The sequence below is a fragment of the Amblyomma maculatum genome, chromosome 2 (assembly GCF_055883805.1).
Source record: "Amblyomma maculatum isolate TAMU_Amacu chromosome 2, ASM5588380v1, whole genome shotgun sequence".
Taxonomy (NCBI): domain Eukaryota; kingdom Metazoa; phylum Arthropoda; class Arachnida; order Ixodida; family Ixodidae; genus Amblyomma; species Amblyomma maculatum.
The window spans coordinates 71,551,658-71,574,904 of record NC_139345.1 but is presented as its reverse complement, the minus strand read 5'-3'; the positions used below and the strand labels follow the sequence as shown (position 1 = coordinate 71,574,904).

General features: G+C 46.1%; 1 protein-coding gene across 2 annotated transcripts in view; it reads left to right on the top strand.

Annotated features, from left to right (window-relative positions):
- Pka-C3 (Protein kinase, cAMP-dependent, catalytic subunit 3) overlaps positions 1–23,247 on the top strand; it is a 165,366-nt gene that overhangs the window by 1,086 nt on the left and 141,033 nt on the right. The gene's annotated exons all lie outside the window — the stretch shown is intronic.

Below are 23,247 nucleotides of genomic sequence, written 5' to 3'. Positions count from 1 at the left end.
TTTATGTTCATCGACTAAACTTGAATTTCACGGAACAATTAACTAAGTATACGTTTGCATGCTGTGAATACGACATAACGGTTGATTCCATTTGTAACGCCGAAGTCAGCTGGTGAATCCAGGAGACCAGAGCATGAGGACCATCGTAGGAAACCCTCTTGACGGTTAACGATATACCGTCGGCATCGAGATGCTTTTTCTGTCTATCAAAAGCAGGGAATGCTTAAGAAAAAAGCAAACCAGGGTTTAGATGAGCCGACATTTTTCTTTGATCGCATGTGATCGGAAGGCTATCCCGAAATTCAAGAACGGTGGCATCACTGAAGGCTTCGGTCATTGAGCATGATTTCATCGCTTGAGGGTTTTTTAGGGGCCATATATTTATTGTTGCAGCGTTTAGACCCCTCAGCAAACGGCGAAGTAAGAATTCCGCACCGTTGCAGTGATACCTATCGCATTTTTGCATTCCAGCTCCATTACCTTTCTTTGTTTCTTCGTCTCAATTTATGAGCTGACAGTAGGACTCGGCATAGTCAAAACGTTATAAAAGTTGCATTGCATAAACCAGACGCTCGTGACTTTCCATGTTTTAGGTCGTGAAATTACTTCGAAAGTAATGGTTGCTCTTGCCCAGTCGAAACGTTCATGTGTGAAGCTCCACAGATATATGTAATGAAGACCACCACCCCTCTTGGTAAACGTATCTTGCCAGCGTCTGGAGTCGTCAGCTGTATGAACGGGAGCCAAATATGAGCATGAATTTATTCATTATTGCATAACTAAGCGTAGCAAAGCCCGGGTTTTCTGTTACTAGTTCCCCTCATTGCGTACAATATCCAAAAGCCATTCGCGAAAGCAGCTTAGAAGTAACATAAACGAATAATTTTCCCGAAAAAGTTTGTTCCCCGTCGTATCGCTTACAACTATACGTAAATACTCACGGATTATTCACGAGACCGGTAATACAATCTTAATTCGCATTCCGCCTAATGTGCCTAGCTTATTTAACATTAGATAACTGTTTTTCTTTTAGCCTAGAAGTGAATTATCAGTGAACAGTTTCAAATCCATTTGACTCCTGCTGCAGAACTTTTACTTCACCAAAATTTACAGGTTTGTCAAGTCCTGGCGGCAATATTTCGCAGAGAACTTACATTATAAACTAGTTAAAACACAAGGTATTCTTGGATAATCTTGTATCGACGGCAAAAGTACCGACCGGCCTTAGCTCAAGCGCGTGGGAAGGCCGGTGAAGCTGACTAAGGCATTACTACGACCTGTGCCGTTGGCCATAGCGGCAACTTTTCGCAAATTGGCTTGATCATCCATAATTTCGGTTGGTTTGGTTTGTGGGGTTTAACATTCTTAAGCGACCTAGGCTATGAAAGACGCCGCAGTGGAAGGCTCTGGAAATTTCGACCACCCGGGGTTCTTTAACGTGTACTGACTTCGCACAGCACACGGGCGCCTTGCTTTTCTCCTCCATCAAAAAGCGGCCGTCGCTGCTAGGATTCGCTCCCGCATCCTTGGGCACAGTAATTCAACGCCCTAACTACTGCACCACCACGGCTGGGCCGGAATTTCAGAAAGTTAATCTTTCGTAAAAACAGAAACGAGCAAGTTTAGAAAGATTCCCGGCTCTTCTGCGGAAGGAAGTATATAACTAGTTCTCTCTCACTCTCTCTCTTTTTAGCGAAGATAGTTTACAAAGTAGAAAAAACAAACGAAGTCTAAAAACGGTAACAGTAATAGCGCTAAGCAACACGGAAATATCTCCGCTACCAACAGGCAGCCAGCTGCTTCTCTCGCACACTGCAAGCGGCGAACTAAGACCGAGCTGCTGCTCTCTGATTCGGACCACTGTTAGCCCTGTCTTTCAAGACCACAAAACAAACACACACCAGCTGAAAAGTGCCGACGCAAGCTCGGATAAATACAAACCATCTACTTAGCGCATACGTACCACGTTGGCCCGTCGTGTAAACAAAACCCTGACCTTGGCGTTGCTTCTCTTGACCATAAACCTTTTTGCTTTGCTTCCTAGTTTCCTCCTCGATTTTTTTCTTTTTTTTCTCCAAAAACGCGGTCCCGACCCCGACGACGATTGATCGTGTCTCCTCTCCCCTCGCGTCGTGGGCGGAGACAGCTTTACCACGAAGCACACGTGCCTGCTGCTGGCGCGCCGCGCTCACGTCTGTGCGCTTCCCCGCAAAACAGCTCAGCCCTGGCGCAGGTATCGCAACTGCTGACGCCTCGCCGTCCGATCGCACGATAGCGCAACGACGGAAAGAGCGATAAAAGTAAATAAGTAAATAAATGACGTGTTATGCAGAATATAGGCGGAAGCGAAACATGACGCGTCTCTGGAAGCAGCAAGGATGCTTACCTTAAGTGCAGTGGGTGGGCGGTATCCGTTGTGGCCTTACTGCTGCCGCCTTGAGCGCGTAATGCAACGTGGGAAGGTTGCGTCATTGCCATACCTGCGTTGGTGGCAATTACGGCGTAGACATTCTAAGCACCTTCCTTGTTTCTCACGCCGCGCACTGCGTGCACCTTCGGCAGTGCATCTGGGAACTTGGCACCCGATTGCTGTGCGAACTCATCGCTCTAGATCGTGCTCGAATGCTCTTGGTGGAGGTGTGAGCACGTCCATTTGCGCAGGGTGAGCTATACGTCACGCTCCAGCCGGCATGATTACAGTTTGGTGTTCTGTGCCCACTGCCGAGTCGTATAGTTCTTCCTAAGTCTGTGGGAAGGCCCCGGTGCAGTACGTAAGGTTGAAAACAGTTTCAAAACCGCTTGCGATGTTTTATACAGTTTAAGCGTTTCTTGTGTGGCACACTGCGCACCGTAGTACTAGTGATACATCTGGCGCACAATTTGACCTTGCAATTTAATCATGGCTTATATCCGTTTCTACGTAGTCTTTCTACCAAAGACCAAGTTAAGGCGAACGCGTATTGCTCTCTTCGATAGCGGTATTTACAGCCTGTGGCTTGCCTTTTAGCCTGCGTCACCTTTCGCATTCGTGGCTGCTTCGCCTCCGTGCCAAATGCTACAGCCTTAGCTTCAGCTCAACACATATAAGTGCCGACCTATATAACGCCAAATGTGAATGCGTATATGCAGTTCGAGAACCGGAAAAAATAGAGTCGCCTTTCGATCGTAACGTTTCGTTACTGTAGGCGTTTCTCACCCCACGTTTGCTTGCATCCTCGTGGTGCTTCAGTGCCGGCGTTATCGACACGACGCGTATTTTGCGCGTAACGTCGTAGTTAGTTACGCGTTCGCCGTCGCTTTGGCGCGCCCGGGCTTGTTTTCAATGCGTACTGCAGCCCCAGCGTTAGTTGTATAAACACGTCGGTGCCGTCGCAGCTGCTCAGGTCTTGCTCGCGCTCGAGTCAGGCGTGCATACGTATGTATATACACAGATGAGTCGGGTATGTTGCCGGCGGTTGTACACGCGACCAGGAACGACACCCACCCGCAGGCCAAGGCGATTACCCGGACAGCGCTGGGAGGGCCGGCTCAGGAAACACGAGGGAGGCGGCGATCCCTCCTATGCAGGTCGCCGCTCATCACGTTGCGCACAGTAATTACGGGCTGGACCGCCGCCGCCAAACGACGACACAAGTAGGCCGTCGTTACACGTGCGCCGAGGAACTGCGCATAGCAACCCCGCTTCATCGTTGGTGGACTCCTTTCGGGGGAACTGTGGACGGAGAACCTCGTGGCGCCGAAGGCACGCGACGGGGTAGATGGATAACATGCATGGAGCGTCCGTGTCGCTCTGGTTCCTGATTTTTACACAGGCGTGGTTCCCGGAGCAGGTGTGTCTACGCTCTCGGCTTGTCTGGTGACCGCCATCGGAAGGGAGGCTTCCGCCATCGTTTAGAGTGAACCGTACACTAAGTTAATGAAGCAAGTTTCTAGATGTCATCGGAGAAGTTACGACTACAACTTGTTGCTGCTTGTTCCATTTCTCTCTTCCTTATGGTATGACCTTTTAGTTCTGAGAAAAAGGGAATATGTAATAAGTTCTCGTGTATCAGTTCAGTTCAGTCGTGTCCGATTCTGCGTGACCCTATGAACCATGTCACGCCACGCTTTCCGGTCTCTCGCTATCTTCCTAACATCACATAACTTCATCTGCAGCGCCTCGAGAATGCCATCTAACCATCGCGTTCGCTGCCTACCCCTTCTCCGGCGACCCTCAACCTTTCCAAACATCAAATCTTTCTCAAGCGACTCCCCTCTTCTCATCAGATGACCAAAGTAGCTGAGTTTTAACTTTAGAATTTGACCCTCCAATGAGCACTCAGGGTTTATGGTCGCCAATATCGACTGATTTGATCTTCTGGCAGTCCAAGGAACTCTCAAGAAGCACCACAATTTAAACGCGTCAATTCTTCGGCGGTCAGCCTTCCTCGTGTATCAGACCGGTACTGATTTTATCTTCAGTTCTTGAATCTCGCGGATTTTCACCTTCTAGTCCGTCCATCCTTCTCAGGCACACGCTGTATCCCCAAGCTTCTTCGCTTCGCGTCATATCGTTTCGTTACCAAGCAATAATGACGTGGTCGTAGATACTGCCGTATATTAGAAATTGTCATCGCGACTATTCGAAATTCCCTCGATAGCCTTTCGTTGTCAGCAGCAGCTCGAGCGTGGTGTTCTCTGCGTACAAAAGAGGCGTCCTTTCGGGCCCTAGCGAAGAAACATCACGAAAGTGCATATGGACAGATGTTTTCTGCGTCGACGCGGAGCGACACCCGGTTCGACCGACGCGCGGCAGCTGCTATTCGCGTGTGCAGAGTTAGCAGGGAACGTCGCCGCTGGAGACACCGGTGGCCGAGTCCAGCGGCCCGTAACAAAAATGCGCGGCTCGCCAACGCTGCTCCGGCGTTCGAGGCAGCAAGAAAGGCCTTTGAACGCAGCGCGCGCCAACGCTGTGCAGCTCTTCGGACTTGCGAGTTTTTGCTCTTTTTTTATCTCTGTCATTTTAGCTTCAGCTGTTACTGCTGCCGCTGCATACCTTCGAAAGTGAGTCGACTCAGGTTCGGGGGAACAGGCCGGGCAAGACGAAAAAACAAACAAACAAACAAAAAAGGATTAAGAGCGAGTGGTCAAAAAATGTCTCTTGGCAAGGTCACAGAGAGCAGCTAGATTGCCTTCTCCCAGGGAAGAGTTTTGAGAGACTGGTGCCTGCGCGGAGAAATTCCGGCAACGGCGTACCTTCGTGAACTCGTGCAAAGGAGTTACCTTCCAAGAAGATGAAGCGAGTAAAGAAAATTTGTCCAGAACATCTTGCCGACGTTATAGGCGATTGTTCGATGGAGAAAACGCGACATACTTTTCGCGTTCAGGGACAGAGTGATGCTATGTTATTAATTCCTCTTTGACGTTTTTACTTCTTTTTCTTCATTTTCTTTGTCATCACAGTTTGACACCACAACGAAGCACGTCCCTTTTACGGTCAGTGGTGGTCGACACTGTCATTATTTCTCACATCATTATCTTTAGTAATATTTCGGCTTATTGAAAAATGTTATCCCCTTCATCCTAAGCATCAATAACGACAAAAAACGATATAGCATAGACTCTAATTATATACTACTCGATTAATGCGATCTCCCGGTTCCCTCGAATGGACGCGAAATGCAATCAGAAACTGATTGGATTGCGAATCCGCATAATAGAGAAACACAATTCCGTTTTCATCCGACTATGAGTTGGGGAGAATTTGGTGAAGTTGATTTTAAAATACGTGCCACGACACCGCTCTTTCTTATATTTTCTTCGTCGTCCGTTTGGAGGTCTTTTTGCTACATCCGCAATAGAAGCTTTCCCTTAAAACAGGCCTTTGGTTCGATTCCTCTCTCACCCTCCGTAAACCTCCTTCTAACTGGCCCATATCATCATGGTCTCGTCATGCCACACAACATGTCTACTAATATGTCACCGGCCATGCCATCTGCCAGCTATCATCTGCCAGAGGTATAATCATCAGAGGCTCACAACGGCGACTACTGCAATGTCGGCACAGGACGTTGAGGTGAATGGGAACCTTAATTCTGTTGCGACGAAATGTCTGAATGTAATTAGTTCTTGTTAAATACCTTTGGTACGTCTTAGTGATTACAAGAAAGATTAATTTCCGCTTAACTGTGATGAAGCTAGAGATCAATACTACATGATGACAACGTTAATGTGACTGCTACATTCACGTCAGATGTGAGGGTAAAATTTGACCGGGAAAAGAGAGTGTGGACAGCTGCATGAAGTATAGAAGCATGAAGCGACGGTGGGCAGAAGCACTTGTGTTCACTGTGCTTCGCTTTGTAATGTCTTGTGCTATGAATAAAATTAAGTTGGATGCGTGCTACAGGGATTTTCGGTACCACTGAGGCACGCCTTGTGTTGAGTGATGGATTTTTATATCTATATTATGCGGAGTGTGTACAGCTTGTTCGGTTGAAAAGGCGCCGCTGTCGCCGCAATCCAGAATTCAGAAATGTGGTGTCGGATAAATAAATAAATAAATAAATAAATATATATATATATATATATATATATATATATATATATATATATATATATATATATATATATAGAGAGAGAGAGAGAGAGAGAGAGAGACAATCATGTGTGTCGCGGTGTTGAGGGTAATGTTATAACATTTCATTTGACATTTAGCATCCACCTGCTAGTAAAGTTGGAGGCTAATTTACGATAGGAATTCGAACCGACAACATATGAACAGTGTCGTCCATTGTTAGAGGGAACAAGCCAGCACGTGGCAGTTCCCTTCAGAACTTCAGTGCCTCTGACCCGACTGCGCTTAGAAGCAAAGCAGCGACAGCCCATGCGAACCACCACGTTCAGGTGCGTGTGTACCTGCGGTACGTTTTGATGTGATGATGCGCGGCCGTGCCGCGCCCAGCACCGCTTCGAAGAGAGACCATCTGCTTACGTGTTCACCCTAAGTTTGCACGACCCTGTACCCCGAGATAAATGTAGGTGCCCATCGAGAAGTGAAGCTTCCTTTGCCCCCCCCCCCCCCCCCCCCCCCCCCTTCCCCCCCTCGAAAAAAAAAACAGCAACTGTAAAAATGTAAAAATATAAAAATTGGAGGACGCCTAAGAATAGCCTTTTAGAGTTCAACGTTAAAGCCTATAAACCCCAATGTTTTGAAGGCGATGGATGGATGTTTAAAGGGACACTAAAGAGAGAAAGGAAGTGGGTTTGCATCGATAGAATGCCAGTTCCTGATTACAAAAAGACCACTCTTACTGAAAACAGAGCTGTTATAAGGTAGTAAAGAAGAATAACAGAAATACAGGTATCGCCACCACAGCCAAACGGCCGAGGCTCGCAACTACAAATCACGTGACGCGCTAGGGATCCCGGAGGCTGACAAATGCGAATTACGTTGTATGTTTAAATGCGGTAGTACGTTTTTTCTCAAACATGATAACAGGCTTTTATCATACGTAAACGACGGCGAAAAGACAACGTAAACGTTGCAAGGCAAATACAAAAATATACTTGGAGGCGCCACAGGCGCCCACTTCAGTTTTGGTTATGTTTCGGCTCAGGCATTTCGTGCGCACTCGGATAGTTTGTTTGAACCTGCAGCGCCTGAATTACGAGCTTGGAGCAGCAGATGCGCCTTGATGGTTCCTATTTGAGCATTCGGAGGCACGAGCGAGCGAAATCCGCTACCGCCGACACACTCCTTCGTTCACACTTCTGCGCCAACATATCGCCGCCGTTGCCGCTTCGACTGCGACCTGACCGCTTGACTGCAGCTACGTACGCCACGAAAAGCATACATAGGCTAAGTACCGATGAAAAAACGCATTATCATTCAATTGTGCACTAAATCATGGCACATCTGACCAACATATACTGCGTCAACAAGACCTTCAACGTGCTATTTGCAGGCGCCGTAAACAAAAGGGGCATACTTGCCGCTCATACCAAGGAGAGCGTCGCTATATTGCGCTCGTCGCCCGGCGAAAAAAAGGGCCTCGGGTAAAAAGTAAAAACTAAAAATAACGAAGCACCAAACATACATTACAAAAGGTTAAAAAAATCTATTGGTAAAAAAAAAATGGCCAGATGCGGTAAAACTCGAACTCGCTACTGCTTGCTCCGTAACGTTCGGCGCAAACCGCTCGGCCAGCTCGGCTACGCCGCGCCAACCTTAAAAATATTTCTAGTTTTTATGTCATGGCCCCATTTGCAATAAAGTGTTTCTGCTGCCGGTATAAAAATTACAACTTCTTGATCATCGGTGCATGCTGCCTGCTCTCACGTCTCGCAACTAATGTTATGGATGCCTATGTGCACTATATTGTGCACTGGATCCATTGTAACATGTGGAATTTCAGAGCGCTGGCAAATGTAGTGGCGCCGGCACTTCGGTCATGTTCTGCTACCGTGGACGTAATTTTCGCTGAACACGGAGCTGTCGCACAAACCTTGAAGGAAAAAAGTGCGACGAAGCTTCAAAACTGACAAGCGCAGCAGCGAGGACACTATTTTGCTGGTAACTAAATCTTATTTGTATGTAAACATGTCAGGAAGCGTTGCGATGACCGAGGGCTCGGTTTGTTTATACACAGTGCAAGAAAGAGCGCAAAAGCTTGAGAAACATGTAAAGTATTGTGCATTACAAGCGCTCTATGTTTTTTTTTTTCTTCCTTTATGGGCCCATCGCTCGGTAAATTACTCTCTTCATCGTTTTATTTATTTCGGCTGAGGCCGTCATTGCGAGTACGCTGTTGCCAAGTTGGCCCTTGAGGGATGCGACGCCGCGGGCCACGCCGGCTCGCTAGCTATCACGGAGTCTCCGCTTACGTCATAGTGTGCGTCACTCAACTCCAACTACGTAGTTGGAGGCCACAGTTTGAATTCGACCGGCGGGAACAAGAAAAAACCTCAACTTCTTATCGCAATATCTCAGCAATTATTCGATTTTTTGCTGCCAGATATGCGGCGACAGTGTCACCAAATGCAGTTTATTAGGTTTTCATACCATCTTTGGCTGTCTTTAGTGTACCTTTAAAGCTTTAAATTAGGCGGCGGCTTGCGCCATCTGTTGCAGCAGCGCCGTATGATCGAAGAAAAGTTCCACTGTGACGGAGTGGTTGCGTGCACGCCTTGCACTACTAAGGACCGTGTTCGACTCCGCTGGTTTCCTCAAAGCTTTTATTGTTTCTTTACTTTCTTCTGATTTTCGCGTTACAACCACAACGCAGACACGGACTTTTCTACGGTACGGGGCCCTCAACGCTATCGCGTTAAAGGCATTCGGGGGATGAAAAGGCGGCGCTAAGGGTTTTATACATCTCCGCTTAAGGCGCAGGTAGACCGTTCCCGTTTTCTATTATTCAATGTACGCATCCTGAAGGCGTTGTTCTTAACAGGCGCTATTTGAAACGTTGCCTGCTTCCTCTGCAAGGAAAGCATCACGCAAATCCAGATTGCACACGTTCCTAAGCGCGTGCGCAACAAACACTGTGTGCGTGTCTTGAGCACTGCCGGTTCATTACGAAATCTTTGTCAGCTCACCCGCCTCTCTTCGCTACAGGGCAGCTTCGCTCAAAAAGCTATAACGAGCGTGCTGTTATTAGGCTGCTAAGCAACGGCGACATGCGCCGAACTAGTTTGACCGCCTTAAAACTTCTTCCTGCTATGCTTCACCGCTGCTTCCCTTAGAGCTCTTGCTTGAGCAGCATGGCCGCTATAACTTCGTTTCGCACAAAAACGGAAATAATATGTGCTCTAATGGATGGTCGTAAAAGAAGGTCGCGTCCGCTGCTTCAGAATGAAAGTAGATTAAAAAAAAAAAACAAGAAAAGGTCACAGAGATAGCGACGCCCGCACTTCGTGGGCGACAGCGATCTGTGCGAAGCTTGCTTTTTTTTTCTTTTTTTTTTTGTTCAAGCTGCCATTCAATGGCTGTCCGATCCGCTGAGGCCGACCTGGGACTGCGTATGAATAACGCAATTCGTCTCTGTCGCTACGGACGTGATCTATGTCACGATTCCGTGTGCCATCCTTCGAAGGTAAACAGCAGCAGGGCAGAAAGAAGGCCGGCTAAGAAGAACACAGAGCACGTGGAAGAAAAAGCGGAGCGCCGCTTAGCGAGACCTTCGAAATAAAACAACAGCGAGGAGGATGAGGCCGTGGATTGTTCTTTGCGTCGTGCGTTAAATGCTGGAAGGCCGTCGAATGTGCTTTTTCGTTCTGCCCGGGTGTTGTTTGAGGAGAAATGTCGTTCCACGCAGTGTTTGATGATCAGGATTAGACAGCGAATAGAAGAGAATCGAAATGTGGAAGGACAACATGAGCTCGAAACGGAGGCTACGATAAATCCTACTTTTATCCTTTTCCATTTTCTCTTGTTAAGTGGAGAAATGCTCACGGAGATCCCTGTCAAGAAAAGTAGAGATCTCCGTGAACAATCTCCGCCACAGCATCCGCCGCTTTGGACGAGGGTGGTGGTGGTGAACACTTACTAGGCAAATATTTCTCAACATAAATACCTACGAAAGAGGAACAACTAAAAGCCGTCGCCATGTACAGTTCTGTTGATGCCACACTGAAGGCGAAATTCAGAAGTCGGGGGTTGGAATCCCTCCGGCTGCACGTGTCTATTTTTCTTATATGCTTTGTAATCAATTGTGACTCTAGTTAAAATTATATATATATATATATATATATATATATATATATATATATATATATATATATATATATATATATATATATATATATCTGTGTGTACGTGCGTGCGTGCGTGTGTGTGTGTGAGAGAGAGAGAGACTTAAGGTGCTTTTCAGATTCAGAGAGCCAACGTGAAATGATTTATTAATGATACTCCTCTATAACCTAGAGCTCTGCTGCTTCACAAAGCTCAGCTTGAGACTCGAGCCCGGGTTAGGCACGCGATTTCAAGCCCGAGCATGACTCGGGCCCGCTATATTATCACTTTACCGAACCGGTCCCAGCGGGCTAATTTCCAAAGTTTTTAGTGAAGGCCCAGGCTGCGTTCGATCCGGGTCTGTTAGTACAGTAAAGCATGAGCGAAACTGCTCGCTGTGAGCAAGCAGACTCCTACTACCAAAAGAACTGCCAAGAAAAGAACCTCAAATCGCAGTATCGCTTAAAAAAATGAATTTTTTTTAAACAAAAGGAAGCGATACTAAGGCGTGCTTGCCCTGTCGAATTTTGTAATAGTGGCCTCGCAGCGTGCAGAGATAACACAGAAGAACTCTGCAGTTTCAAGAGCCAAATGCAAAAGGTTACATGCATATTTTCGTTTTATGGCTGCCAGCGTAGGTATACGATTCTTGACGTCGAATAACGAATAATTTAAATTCTGTACATGTGTAGTCTAGCACCTATCCGTTGCGATTTTTGCGCCTCCGTTGTCGTAAAGGTGCTCTCTCGCCCCACTCTCCCGGGCGTCAAGCAAACCGAAAATGCGATCTGAAGTGACGTGCATCGGTCTGTTCATTGCAATTTTCTGTTCTACGATAGCAGTGGATGCGGTGATCTGTCTCTCTTTGCCTTGAACTTCCTTCAGAAAAGTGCAACTGTCTTTCTTTTTTATTCGTACCGCGTGTCATGCTTGGAACGGTAAAGATGACCTTCCTTTGCAGACATCCACGCCGTACAAGGGCAGTATTTACTGCCCTTGATTCGTGGCCGAAGTCGATAAAGCCTTGCGCATCTGTGCATCCGGGCACAACACGAATTGACACGCTCGTCTTTGTGTACTTGACTTCGCAAGCGAATACGGAATACGAGCCGGTTGTCGCTTGTTTACGTGGGAAGCGCTCATACTAGTAATTATACGGTTAAGGCCGAGAATCATAACTATAATAAAAAAAAGGAAATTTATTTGAAGCCGGAATAACGCCAGAACACCTGAATAGGTGTTCATAAATATTTTTAGTATGCTGCATTTAACCTTCCTCCTCTCTGCGGTATTTTCGTATGTTTGATTTTTTTTTTTTTTTTTTTTTTTACTGCACTAATGGGGAATGCTATTCGTCTAGTAGCCGATGCCGATTCCCGAATACATGTCGAACTTTCCAATTCAATTTCTCGCCCCTTTCTGTTGAAATGAGTATTGCTCTCTCTCTGCGGGCGTTGTTATTTTCAATAGGACGCGTACGACAGCTGGGGAGGACGAATGTTTTTCACACCCTTCCTTCCACATATGTTGTCGAACAGCTGGTCTCAGCGTTCCGTGGTCAAGTCTTCGCTCGAGTATATAGCTTCGCTTTTGTTTGCTCGGTTTTCTATCAGCGCACTGCATTGCACGGAGCATTGAAATTAGCTTTGTCCGTTGGAGGCAGCCCCCGTGTCAGCTAGATAGTTTGTGTTCGATATCACAAGACGCGAAACCTTAGCCGAAAGGAACAAGAAATGCGTAGACACTCACATTGGCTGAACTGGTTTTGTAGCTATGCGTCGTGCTTTCTTTACTTATTTTGCAACAACCTTCAACGCTGTTTTTCCTTGTCGTATACGATAACAACATGCCAACGCCTTACACTGCATTATAGTAGATAGAAATGCTAGTCAAGCTTTAAAAGGTCCACACGCGCTCCGTTCGTCACGATTACTCGAACGGCAATATCTATTTGAAACATCTACAAATGTAATCAATCTATATGGTGCCGGTTAAACAGGCCTACCTTTTGCTCCCAGTGTGGAGGTTATATAAGCCTCGCAACGGCTGCCAAATCTTTTCTGGCGCCAGAGCGACGGGTTACGTAGCGAAAAATCGGCTCCCGAAGATTAGGGCGGCGCCTTGCGGTGGCGGTGGCGTGACAGCGCCGTGCTCGTATCGCTTTAAATTCAGTTGTAAGGGAAGCGAGCGCACAGCACAACCGCAACGCACACGCAGGCTGATCAAAAGGGGATGACGAACTATGCCAGCACGGATCCTCGCTATCTCGTTTGGCGGTTTCGTAACGGTCCCCGTGTCCGTAACAAAGCCAATGAGCGAAGGGAAGAGCGAGCTCTCCTTGTGTATTTTTGTTCTTACATTTTGTTTCCGAGAAAATGTTTATGATGGGACTTCGCAACAGCGCGGATATGAGGAGGGCGCTTCGTTGAACACATTATTAGATTTAGTGGTGGCTATAGTGAACATTTGAGGGATTTGTTTAAGCCAATTATGGTTGGTTGTCATCCGCATGCATATGAGTGAATGTCCGGTTAGAGGTGCTCTAGACTAGTTGGCTGTAGGCTTAAGAAAGCGATTGACAACGTAAAGTTTGGCGTCCGGAAGAATATGGTACACTGCCAGGTCTGAAATCTTTTAATTAGTGCCTGAAATACAGTACCACGAAATCGCGACGGTTGGCTCTGAAAGAGAGAGAATGAGGATGTCGCACACCGGCCGCACATATGCCTCGAGCGTTGTACACGCGAACGCCATTTAGTAAAAAAAAAAAGGTATGTCAACCACTTTCAACAGATCAGCGTATGCCGTTCTAAGCACGCAGTGACTTAGCGTCAGCTGCGAACGTTACTTGCCCAATAGAAGTGCCTGCAAGAACTGCCGCACAATATCTGTGATACTGCGACTTTTAAGCGCCACAATCGTAATAAGAAGGCGGATCGCCGGCCACTGTTGCAAGTTCTGTCTGGTCATTTATATTCCGGGAAAAGGCGAACTATTGGAAAGCAAAAACCATGAAATAAAAGTGCGAAGACTGTGAGTATATGCAAAATGATGAAGACCATCAGTGGGGTTTATATCTTTGGCAGAAGCGTCGTATGGACGGGCGTGTGGTTAGATTTTCGGATGCATGGGCGTCGGAATGGAAGCGTAATGATGCGGTGGCGCAGGAGCACTAAAATCGAATCTTCCCCGCCTGTTTCTTTTTCTTCCTCGTGGCTCCCGGCGCTCGTATCGACGGCTGGAGACGGGGCTCGGAAAATAGCGACCGACCATAATATCTCCCTCCATATGATCGCGCAGCCTCAGTTTTGGAATCCATTAGAGGCATGCGATCGTATAAGTCATCCATAGGCCACCGTTTCTTTGGCGAGTGGTTTTAGTTCCTCCTTCGTTCAGTGGTAATAGACGCGAACAAACGAGTTTGTGCACTGACGCTCTATATACAGCATGCGCACCTGATGCGCTTGTTTTTTTTTTCTCTTCGGCCCGTATCAAGGCGCCTTTGTATGTGAGCATACTATAAGGCATCCGAAAAGCGCTTCTAAACATGTGCTTTTGATCCGGCGCCAAGCAAGGAAAAACAAAAAACCTAAACGGCGACTTCTTGTTTGGACCATGTACGAGTACGTTATTTTTGTGTTGTTAGCACCGGAGTGCGGTGCGGAAAATTTCATTTGATTCAGTGTTTGTCCTCGGTGGAAATCCTTTCCTTCGCCACCTTGCCTCACAAGGAGGGTGCGAAACCTTTAATATGTATATTAAAGTTTTCTCTGTTCAGTTTTTTTCGGACCACCATTAATAATGGTTTATTATACGTACGCGCCTGTGAGGTTCATCGTGCTGTGTAGAATGGCATAGTCGGATATGCCGTTCACTACTTCAACTGCCCCGCCGGGGTGGCGCAGTGGTTACGGCACTCGACCACTGTTCTCAAGGACGCGGGATCGAATCCCGGCCTCGGCGGCCGCTTTTCGATGGAGGCGAACAGCAAGGTGCTCGTGTGCTGTGCGATGTCAGTGCACGTTAAAGAACCCCAGGTGGTCGAAATTTACGGAGTCCTCCACTACGGCGTCTCTCATAGCCTGAGTCGCTTTGGGACGTTAAACTCCACAAACCAAACCAAACTACTTCAACTATATAGAAAAGCACTGCTTGTGGCATATTTCTTTCTCGCACGCACGCATGCACACGCACGCACCTGCCAACTCCTCCCTCCCCCCCTCCCCCCACACATACACCGGTGTGCGCGCGTCTGTGCCTGCCTGCTTGTTTCTGGGCAATCAGAGCGTCGTAAAGCGTTAGGGGATAAAACCAGAAAACGTACTTCACGGCCGCAACTGCCATTGATCGTTTTGTTGTTTTTTCTTCTTGGTCCATTGCAACTGGCGCCATATTCCTTAAACGGCCTACGTCCGAGCAGGAAAATGACGCCGCGAGCACGGTTTTCTCGGTTGGTGCAGACCATTTTCTAAATATAACTCCATCCACCTATACGTGCTAGCGGTGTGCTCAGGAGCGCGCTTCAGAGCCGTATAGTCAGAAGGCTTTTATGTTTGGGGGTTATGGTCAGCTCAGGGAATGATGACTGTTACCATACAGTTCTGGTCTCGCAAACACCAACTGCAATGCAGGACAGCTATGTCTGGGCGAGCTAGCTGCCGCGCCATGCGCTATATTTAATAAGGATGGATTTAACTGCATTCATTAAGCATTTTGGAGTTATCTGCACTCTGTAGCAGCTCACCGTATCCCCCCAGAAAATATAATATGGTCATTTGCATCCCGCCGTCTATCAGAATTTTTAGGGTTAAGTTTGCAGATTAATGAAAAGGCTTCATATCAGATGATTACATCGTAGTAGTATACTGAAGGGAAAGATTGTGCGCATGGGAGTTGCGAAATAGAGACAGGGTAAGTCGGATTAGAGAGCGAGCTAAACTTTTTAAAAATCTCCTCAGTTTAAATCTTGGGGAGAAAGTACGTGGGCTTATAAAGGCGAATGAATGCAATGGGATCACGATGGACGTTTAATGCAGAAAACGCAGAACTGGTAACCAGTCGTGGTTAACGCAGTGGATTGTAAGGGTATTGGTGAAGTAGGCTTCAGGAGCTGGACAGGGATTCAGGCCGGCAGAAGGGATTAGAATATTATATCCGCTGAACTGAAGTGCGCCCCGCCAACTCGTGGTGCTATGGCTAATTAAATATCGGTGTCTGAGTTCTCAGTAATGCTGTGCACGGATGCGATCAGTACATATAATACAAGAATATCACACAATGAAAAGGAAATACAGCAAGTGCACAAAGTTTTACACGGACGGGTCAAAAACTATACTGCTTATGTTGGTCGCGCTGTGGTAGATGGGAGCTCTGAAAAAATAACTAAATTTAATGATTGCGCATAAATTTTTACAGCTGAATGCTATGCTGTCCTAGTAGCTGTAGAAAAAAAATATACACAACGGCATTCAGAACAGTGTTATTTACACAGATTCGCTGAGTGTGCTCAAACTCCAGAAATGCTGTCGTGCCGTTACTTGGTAACACAGTACACAATATAACAAGGATCTGCCGTTACTTGGTAACACAGTACACAATATAACAAGGATCTCAGCAGAAGGACGTATTGGCACACACATCTCACACAAAACTTTTTACTAATGAGAGATGATAAGCCTATGTGAGAAGAATGAGGAGAGGTGCTAGCTATCAACCCATCCTAGGTACATGTCCAAAACTTGGGACAGTATACGGAGAAAACATTTCACTATTTTCTACAATCGTGTCATCCCGTTTCATCCCAGGTTACTTTTAAAAGAAAGAGCAATGACAGACTTAGCTTGTGTTTTAAGTTTTTAAGAGAAGGGGACTTTCTAAACAAACTGAATTTTTAAGCATCCGTTTTTCCTTTTCCAACAAGAACACATTTTAACCTTGCTCTTGGCGCATGATAGCCTTAGTTGCTTATGCACCATAAAACACAAGATAACAACGAAGGTGATTGCGATATGGTATGTGCGATACTTAGACCCTCGTATATACTCGCGGGTGCTGCGGACGTTTTAGACGATGAACAATCCTTTACTATAAGAAACATACGATTACAGTTCTCTTTTCTTCACGACAACTACCGTGCATGGTTTATTTTTTGACAGACCTTAAAAGCTTTTTCCAGCTAAGACTGGTGTCTGGTTAAACCGCCGTGTTTTCTCCTTTCGCTTTCTGCTCAGCAAGAGAGGATTATGTGCTGCGGTGTATTAGTTAATGCCTTGAGGATTACTGCAGAATATACGCAATGTTCGCAGTCGGGGACAACGTGAGTCCTCGTACTTAAGCGTTTCACATAATTAACTTTGATAACTATGTTGTGCTTGTACCGTGAGCGTATCTTAGAAAGAAACCTTGTATAAAGGGTCCCGCCTTCTTTCACTTTTTGTGTCCGCGGCTAAAGCTGCGGGCAAGTGACACATGTAATCGAGCAGAAATGCCTTCGTGATTCTGAACTGAAATGAACTGAAAGCGCTCAATTCAGCCCAGTTACATTCCTATTTCCAGTTTTTGGGAAATTTCCGCTCCAGGCATTGTATTTTCATTTTTCTTTGCGTTGGTTCGTTGCGCTGGTTGCGTTGGTCCTCACGTATACCCAACAACAGTTCTCGACTACGAGTCAGCTGTGCGGCGGACTCACGGGGTTCCATAACCTCTCCCTTTTTCTGAAACTCCCCGGCCTAATAAAAGCTTGCTCAGGTCATCACCTAGTACCGCTGTTCTCAACATTTTAGGAAACAATAAAACAAAAATTCAAATATACTTCACGAGAATACTAGTTATCTTAAAGAGTGATAAAAGCGCTATCCGCGGTGAATGCCGTCCAACTTTTCCAGGTAGAAATCATTGACGATCCTCTTTTACAAAACCAGGGCCCGTATTCTAAGTTTGCATCCTCATTGAAAGTGTCGCTATCTCCCCCAATTCGAGTCATCTGAGTGGCGGAAATGCCGGAACCGGAAGTGGTAATGACATCCGATTCCGGTGTGTCCGCTAATCAGATGACCCGAGGTTGGGGAGATAGCGACACTTTCGGTAACGTCGCGAACTGTGAATTCGGACCCAGTATATATATTTATCTGCTTGTAGCTTACGGGGGTCTCGGTTCTGGCAGTCTTGAAGCCATAGGTAGCGTAAGAGGGTTCTAGCACAGCTTTCGCCCTCGCTCTTGATCACGTTATACGTGACGCTGGCGGTACCACAGGACGTTCCACGTCCGCCGCTTTGGTTGAGGGTGGCGCTAGTGAACACTCTCAAGGTTCGTATACAGGCATTAATACCCGAGAAAGTAGCAGGAGCGACAGCGGCCGATGTAGCTCAGTTGGAAGAGCACCGGACGCGATTTTCGGAGGTCGTTTGTTCACTTCCCACCATCGGCACGTTGTTTTTTCTTCTACTTTGCGTTTAATTATCGTTCTCCTGAACAGATTACATTACTAATTTATCTGATTATCGAAGTAAAAATTAAAAAAAAAAGACAGTACAATCCCCAGTGCTTTCCTTGGCCTCGCCGACTGTTGGCTTCTTTCCTTCATGTATTATAACGAGCACTCTCATTTCCCCTTAATTGGTCTGCTCACACACACACACACACACACACACACACACACACACACACACACACACACACACACACACACACACACACACACACACACACACACACACACACACACACACACACACACACACACACACACACACACACACACACACACACACACACACACACACACACACACACACACACACACACACACACACACACACACACACACACACACACACACACACACACACACACACACACACACACACACACACACACACACACACACACACACACACACACACACACACACACACACACACACACACACACACACACACACACACACACACACACACACACACACACACACACACACACACACACACACACACACACACACACACACACACACACACACACACACACACACACACACACACACACACACACACACACACACACACACACACACACACACACACACACACACACACACACACACACACACACACACACACACACACACACACACACACACACACACACACACACACACACACACACACACACACACACACACACACACACACACACACACACACACACACACACACACACACACACACACACACACACACACACACACACACACACACACACACACACACACACACACACACACACACACACACACACACACACACACACACACACACACACACACACACACACACACACACACACACACACACACACACACACACACACACACACACACACACACATATATATATATATATATATAGGGGCTCTCTCTCTCTCTCCTATATATATATATATATATATATATATATATATATATATATATATATATATATATATATATATAATATAGGAGAGAGAGAGACAGCCCCGTGCTGGAAGCGGCAGCGCTCATCTCTAACGCACGAAAAGGTGCTCGTGCCATTGGAACATGCTCGGCTTGACAGCGTATGCTTGTATGCCGAGATAAGACAGCCAAACGGCGTGTCTTGTGTGAAGCACGTTTATGAGTCGTTCTTGAGCCGTATTTTGGCGTATGAAGCGATGTGAAACTAGAGTTCGTTTCTTGCCTTAGGACCACGCCTGCTGTGTTATATCGTCCTGCTTTCTGTTACTGCTTACTTTAGGTAATTAGGGTGAGAACAATCAAGTTACACCTTGGCTGATCTGTTTGTTGCTTTATGCAGGAAACATAGAAGAACCACTCATAAAAATGCATTTTTGTATGCACTGTTTTCACCTTCTCGAAAGAAAGCTCTGATATGGGCGAGTTAATGGTGACATCTTGGGGAACGTGAGCTCTGATCATAACTGGAAAACAGGCAGACAATCCGCATTTCATGGGACAAGTGGTACTATACTGTCAACTTCGGGCAACAGTAAAGCCCGGCTTTCAGTTAATGACCTGGTCTCTAAAATTAAATATCTAACAGTGGCGTAGCCGGAAATTGTTGTCCGGGGATGTTATACGTGGGTGGTAAAAAAATACAAAGAAAAAGTGGGAGATGCAGCAGGGATATGCAGAGCGTAGAAAATTTCAGAGAGTGCTTTAATAATACCCCTCCCCCCCTATGCCCCGGGCTCTATGCCCTGTACGCTGACTCTAAACAACAAACGACCACGCGTGCGGCGGTAGTATAATGGGCTTTTCGCAATCACTGTTATGCAGGTTTTTGTTAAGAGACCTGCGTATAGGACCGGTCAGTGCTAGCACAGTGTAAATTATTATAACGCGCCGCACTCAGCGTCGTTAAGTGAGCTCAGACAACATATACCTCTGTAAGGGCTTGCGTACTTGTGACAATGGGTCGTGTTTGTGTGCTATCATCATCATCATCATCATCATATAGAGGAGCACAAAAGGTGCACATCCGGTACGGAGTGCCGGGAGCATTTTATAAACTCTGTGTCTCCATCTTTGGTTATTTCTGCTTTTCCGGGTACAGGCTTGTTGTTAACCGTATAGCGCTGCAGCTTCAGCAGCGCTAGAGTCGCCGCAATGCTCGGGCACGAACGTGTCCTCGCGTATACCGCCTCGGAACAAAGCAAGCACGGCAACATGAGCAGTACTATAACGGCACTGTTTAGAAGCTCCGTGCTCTACAGCAGGGGGGCGTAACGTGGCCAGCTCTGTTCGTGCATTAGCCGGCGCGCCATCCACTCACTTCGTTGTTTTTATGTATTACCCTCTCCCCCCATTCGTGGCCGCGTCCCTGAGCGCGACTCTTCACGGCACTCTGCGCAGCGTCGCCTTGACTGCTTTGCGGGGAGGGCGTCCGTGACCCGACACGGCCGTGCGTCTCGCGTAAATGAACCGGAGTGGGCGATCGAGAGCGCGTTCGTTCCGCCGTCCACGCCAGTACGCTCGTTTTCTCGCTCTCCAAAGGTCGCACCCCCCCCCCCCCCCCCCGCCCCCCTTCCTTCTACCCTCCAAGCACTAAGTGGGTGCGCTATGGCCTCTCGATTAAACACCCTCTCTGTTGTCTGCTGTCGTAGTGCTCCGAATCCGCCTGGATTCATACGTGTGCCACTTCGTAGAATGTTTTTTCTTTATTGCCTCTATGGCGCTTGTTTTTATTTATTTTAATTTTTGGCATTAGTTCGACACGGCTGGCCTCGGCGTCGGTTCTTTTCGTGACGGCTCTCCTCCCCTCTTTTCAAGATGTACTACGGAACATGCGCCCGTTCATTACTGTTCGCTGTAATAAACTCAGCACAAGACAGACTTCTTCGTCTGCGGATATTTAGATTTGTCAGTGCCTTTACGATTTCACTTTAAAATTAAATATTTTGCGTTTTTTATATCTTTTATTTCCTCTCTCTATCCTACGTGCACAATGCTCGCATTGTTTTTTGTTTTTGTTTTTTCACAGGGAACTTCGCCTCTGAAAATTTCGATTGATCTTAAAGGAAGACACAAGAAAACTTCATCCAATCAGTACCATGGAAAATTAATTTTCTGCATTTGTTTTTCTGTTTCTGCTGTCGTCTTTTTTTTTTTTCTTTTTAGGCAGCAAAAGACGTAAGGTAAAACAGCGCAATAACCACACACAGGACGCAGAAAGGTGAGACGAACACAGGCGCTAGCCCGCAATGTGTTATTGAAGCGAAAGACGCACTTTTCGACGAGAAAATTTTATTCGAGAAAAGTTCATTCGAATTCACAAGGCCCGTCCTTGTGAATTCCTTAAAGTGAATACAGCCATTTAGGTGCCGACACGACACTGCTTTGATGCGGAATCTGCACAGCGACGCACTGAATATGGTTTCCTGGTCTTTTCTGGCTTATTATAAGAGCTTCATTTTCGGCGAGAGTGGTCCTTTTCAGATTTTGCCGCGCAACCCTCGATACAAGCCAAGCGATTTGTCCCGGGTCTCCACTTTCAGGCGGATATTGTTGTCGCCATTTGGTCATATCTGCTTTCACACCTTGTCTATCAGCAAAATGGAGGTTTTCACTTTTCCTACCTGTGGGCAGGTATGGCACCTCTACGTCTTCTCTCTCTGGCCCCCTTAAGTCAGCTCACTCTCAACCTCCTGTATTCGTATCTGTCGATAAATGTTTTCCACCATCACCACCACTTCACTTGATGCCGTTTTCTCCGCCTGCCTTTCCCTTTCTCTGAACCAATTATTATTATTATTATTATTATTATTATTATTATTATTATTATTATTATTATTATTATTATTATTATTATTATTATTATTATTATTATTATTATTATTATTATTATTATTACAGTTGCCGCAGCCATTCACCACGCCTTTCTCCCTTTGTTTCTGTTCACTCGCCAATGTGACGTCAAAAGTAAAGAGCACTGTTCTGAGATTCAATAAATGGGTGAGTGGGGGGCCTCATCATTGACCGGGACGTTCTCGATCAATCCGTCCTGAGGTTTGGTCTTGAGGAATTTAAAAGAACACTTGTGACATGTTGAAACAACCGTATATTTTTTAAGTTTTTCAATCAATCAATCAACCAATCAATCAATCAATCAATCAATCAATCAATCAATTATTTCAATAACATGTAGAAATTGCAAAAAAATGTTGGGCCAATAGCCTCAGCTAGTTTAGGCCTGCACATACATACATGCATGCATACATACATACATACATACATACATACATACATACATACATACATGCATACATACATACATACATACATACATACATACATACATACATACATACATACATACATACATACATACATACATACATACATACATACATACATACATACTGATAAATTACCGCTTTCTGCCAACAAAGCGGTAACATTGAGAGAAAAGAGAGCCTTTATTTGTTAAAATGAAGAGCGAAAAATGGTAAACAGGTATCCTCACAAATACACTTTGATCTCATTAGGTTATGTTATTGTGGCGCATAAAATACAACGCACAACTACGCGCCTGAGCTCTAAGGCTGATTTAGCATCACTTGCGCTGGGGCAAACGCCCTAAGTGAAAAAAAAAAAAAAAAAGAAAGAAAGAAACAGTAGCCTCACTAATGTCACTCACCTTTAACGTCGAAATTCGATGCCATAATTGCCATGAGTTCGAACTGAAGGGTCGGTGAACTTATGTTCCAGATCTGAAACTGTCAGCAATGAAAGCGTCTTCTGGCGTGGAACAAACGCAATTAGGGTCAGGAAGGGCTCTCCTATGCGTTTTCTATCAGATATAAAGGCATGGCTGAGTTGCGCACTGTTTCGTTATCAGAGGCGCAATATGCATATATGTATGGTCTGCTGTGCTGAAATGCCACAGCTGAGGGTCAGCACTTCCGAACATTTTCTGAACGCCAGCGTGACTATACATCGCGACCGTCTATCTGTCGTTGATTATGTAGGTATATGTAGGTCACGAAAGCGTGTTTCTGT